This window comes from Marmota marmota, unplaced genomic scaffold (genome assembly GCF_001458135.2).
Source record: "Marmota marmota marmota unplaced genomic scaffold, marMar, whole genome shotgun sequence".
Lineage (NCBI taxonomy): Eukaryota > Metazoa > Chordata > Mammalia > Rodentia > Sciuridae > Marmota > Marmota marmota.
In genome coordinates, this window is record NW_026000005.1 from 43,580,039 (window position 1) to 43,584,201 (window position 4,163).

Genomic DNA, 4,163 nt, shown 5'->3' on the forward strand with positions numbered 1-4,163 from the left:
CTCTTATGTACCAATTTTTTTTTTTTCCCTTTTAAATGTAATATCCTTACCCCCCAATTCTACTTGAAATAAGTTTCATGGGTTCAATCCCCAAGCACCAAAAAAAAAAAAAAAAAAGCAAAGTCATGGCAAATGCAGGGTTTAGGGTAAGGGCTATTTTGGGGGTAAGGGTACAGGAGAATAGGCTGTGTGGTGACAAGCCTTATTGTTAGACTGTATTGTCAAGGTCCTGGACTGTTACATGATTAAAATGAACAGCAAAATGAATAAAGAAGGCTAGGCTTAAAGTATTTTATAAAAGAAAGAGATTATGGTCCATAGTTTTTGTGTTCCTGAAAAATAAATGTTGTTAAAATGAGGCAAGTTTTAGGTGAAAAAATAAAAGAATAGGAAGGATTGGAACTGAGAGAAGAGTGGGTGAGATTGCAAAATTGGGTGATCTAAATAGGACTCAGGTGGAATATGACACCTGACTACAGAGTGGTGAGGGAGTGGGCGCTCCAGTTCTCTGGGACTTTGTAGAGCATTCTAGAAAGTGGGAAGGCTGCATGAAAAGGCAGTTCGACTCAATCAACTGAATAAGGGTGCCAGTAGAGCAGGGGTCAGGAAAGTAAGGGATGGGAGGGCTGTTGCATTTCACAGGTGTTAGTTTAGGTCATTCCAGACTTTGGCTTTGACTGCTGGTGAATGGGAGAGATGGCAAGTGTTCAGGTCTAGAAAGGAGATCTTCTGCCTTCCATGAAAAAGAATCATTATAAACAGTTCCCTATGAATGGACCCTAGAAGGGCCTACATGGGCCTGCACCATCCTGAGGAATCCTTGCAGGGTGGAGCAGATGTGGATTGGACCTGTGGGAGAGGGGTGCAGACCATGAGGGGTGCTGACCCATCCATTGCAGGGTGTGAAAGGAAAATAAGATACAAGGGGGTAACAGTGTCTTTTTGGTCAGGGTTTGAGTGTCAGGAGGTACTGAACATGGTGGCTATTTTGTCCTGAAATGACTTAAGCCATGAACTTGGGCAAAAGGAAAACCCACATGGGTAGGAGGAGGTTGGGCTTTACCCTGAAGGGAGCAGATAATCTGTCTATCCATTACTTTAGGGTCCTGGGAACAGGGCATAGGCTGAGGCCCTGCTGGAGAGTGTTTCTCCTCCTTTCATTGCAGTTTAATAGTGGTTTCTGGCTGAACTCCCAGGAGAGTGAAGAAACCTGAGGTGTGTGGGTGGGGGGAAGGTGGCAGGTGCTGCCAGGCTGGAGGGATGGTAGAGGGAAGGTGGGGCCCAGGTCTGAGCCCTTGCAAGGCTTCCAAAGCTTGTGTTTGGTCATGATTTTAAATTGTCATCTGTTGTCCTTGGACTTTTAATAGAACATTGCCCCTAAAATTATAACCTGGGATCTGAAAAGTTGTGCTCCGCCCTTGAAAGATTAGCCTGAGTGATGGACAAACAGTGGATATCAGGAGAATTTATAGGAATTTGATATGATATATGGGCTTTATGTAAACACCACCATCACCACCACACTCACACAACACTATTTTACACTGTGCTATAGTTGTGTAAGAAGGTACCACTGGGTTAAGAGAATCTGGGACCTCTTCATACCAGTTTTGCAGCCAGAGCCTGTGATCATTTCAAATTCAGGAAAAAAGAAAAAAAATATTTTTGTCATTTCATTTTTATGGTCAGGATCCAAGTTTTTTTCTAAGTGGTCAGCTAAATATATAATTGCTTGGGCACTTGATGGATATGAGATGATTATAGAAATTATGCACATAATTGCCTATTATGTGATGCTGTGGCTTGAATACGGTTTGTATCCAAAACTCATGCTGGACTTTAATCCCCATTGTGAGGTACTTGGAGCATGGAAACTTAATTTAACTATGGGAAGTGACTAGGATTAGATGAGGTTATTATTTAATGACCATGATTAAATTCTGCTAGCTTTCTAAAAAGAGGGAGAGAGACCAGACATGCAGACACACAGGTGTGCTTTCTGTCTCTTCCCAAGTGATGCTTCTCACCACCTGGGGACTCGGCCAGCAAGAAAGGCATCTCTAGATGCAGCCCTTGACCTTGCACCTCCAGAATCATAAACCAAAATAAAGTTGTTTCTGTTAAGGCTTACCCAGTCTGTGATGTTATTATTAGAAACAGAAAACAGATTAATACATGTGGTCATTTAAAAGTTTCTAAAATGTAAATATTTAACAACAAGGGTATTTATCCATGATTAAACATTAGGTTAAAAATCGGGTCACATTCATAATGCTTTTAATTTTATTATATAAATGCACAAGAAATAGTGCCATATAAATTAAAGGGGAAAGAGGGTATTAGCAATGGAGGAATCTGGTGGACATCATGCTAGTTGGGAGGTCACACTGAACATCCCCAGTAATGGAATAAACTGACACTACACACTTCTTGATGTGATCCACAGAGAAAAATACACCAACTGCATCACATTCCCACAAAAACGCTGAAGTGGAATCTGATCACGAGGAAACAACCATAATATCCATATCAAGAATTATTTTCCAAAACACAAGTCACAGGGGCAAAAAATACAATGTTGGAGGACCATTCTAGATTAAAGCTGACTAAAAATACCTCTTTGACTGGATCCAGGGTGAAACATTATTACAAATACAGATGTAAACTATAGGACATTCCTGGGATAATTGGGGAAATTTCAGGTCAATTGCATATTACATAGTAGAAAGTGTCACTTAAATTTCTTGAATTTGATCCTTGTTTTGTGATTCTATATAGGACAGTATCCTTGGGAGATATATACAAAAACTTTTAGGAGTGAATGTCATTTCTGTAACTTACTCTCAAGTGGGAGAGAGAACAAAAAATATATGGCAGAATGTTCCCACTGATGAGCTGAACTAAATGGCATACCTGGTGTGAATGTAATGTTCTTTGGACTTTAATGTGGTTTTGAGATTCTACAAAATAAAAATATTGGGTAAAAATAAAGCATAGGGAAGTGATGGAAGGCTAGATGATAAAATGGTTCAGGTGGTTGTCACAGACATGTTCATTTTCTCCTTTTTTAATTTCCATAAAGAAAACACTTTAAAATTGTTTATAATGAACTTGCTATGTTAAATTCATGAAAAAAAAAAAACTTTTAAAGAAAGATGGGAAAGGCTTTTTATCTTCCCCATTTTTCCCTTCCAGTACGCCAGGTCAGTTTCCGTAGGTAACAACAGGTGGCTTGGGAGCAAGGTAGGGGTTGGTGTTCAGGTGCAGCGCCACCTCCAGGATGCGGGAGGCCCTTACTATCCAAAACCTTCTGGAACAGCCCTCACATCTGCTTGTTGAGTGTGTTTTGGGATGAGTCTCTCTCAACTGGATAGTTTTCTTGGGAATCTAGGTGTGGTCTAACTCCCTGACCTAAGAGGATCTTTTGGAAAAAATCTATAAGAATTTGAAAACCTGCAAAGAATAAGATTGGGATAAAACCTAATCCATTTAACAAAATCTTTTGACTGAGCCAACTTGAAAAACAAGAATCCCCTTACTTCCCCCGTGTGGCTTTACTTTCAAAGGATGGAGACGGTAAAACACTGAGGTCTTTGGCTAATAGAAGGTCAAGAATGTGTACCCCTCCCCACGGTGAAGGCAGCCCCCATTGCTGCCACTGCTGCTGTTTTTGCCTGGATCCCCTCAGCTGGTGTGTGTGCTTCAAGAGACCCCCAGAGGTCACCCCGGAGCACTGCCCTCCCTGGTGAGTAGCTCTTGTTTCTCAGAGTGACCTAGTGACAACACAAAAGTGCACAGGATGTTCATGGCCTCTGAAACCGGTGGGCTTCCCATGAGGCAAGCGCTCCATTCTTCCTGAAGTCTTTCTGAACCCCTTCTTTGCCCCCCATACAGCATCTCACATGCACCTCACTGGGTAAAGCTTTCATTTGAGTATGTGTTATGATGTTTTTGGATAAATTTCTATTTACACAAATGATATCACACACAATCCACTTCTTTCTTCCATCTGACACCATTTCTTCTTTCTTAGAGATCTGGCTCACTCTTTCTGACAACTGTGCGATAATCCCTTGTATGGCTGTGTCACCCATTTAATCTGGCTCTAGTAACAGCCAATTAGGATTTCCCTAGTCTTTTATTCTATACACTTCAATGAATAA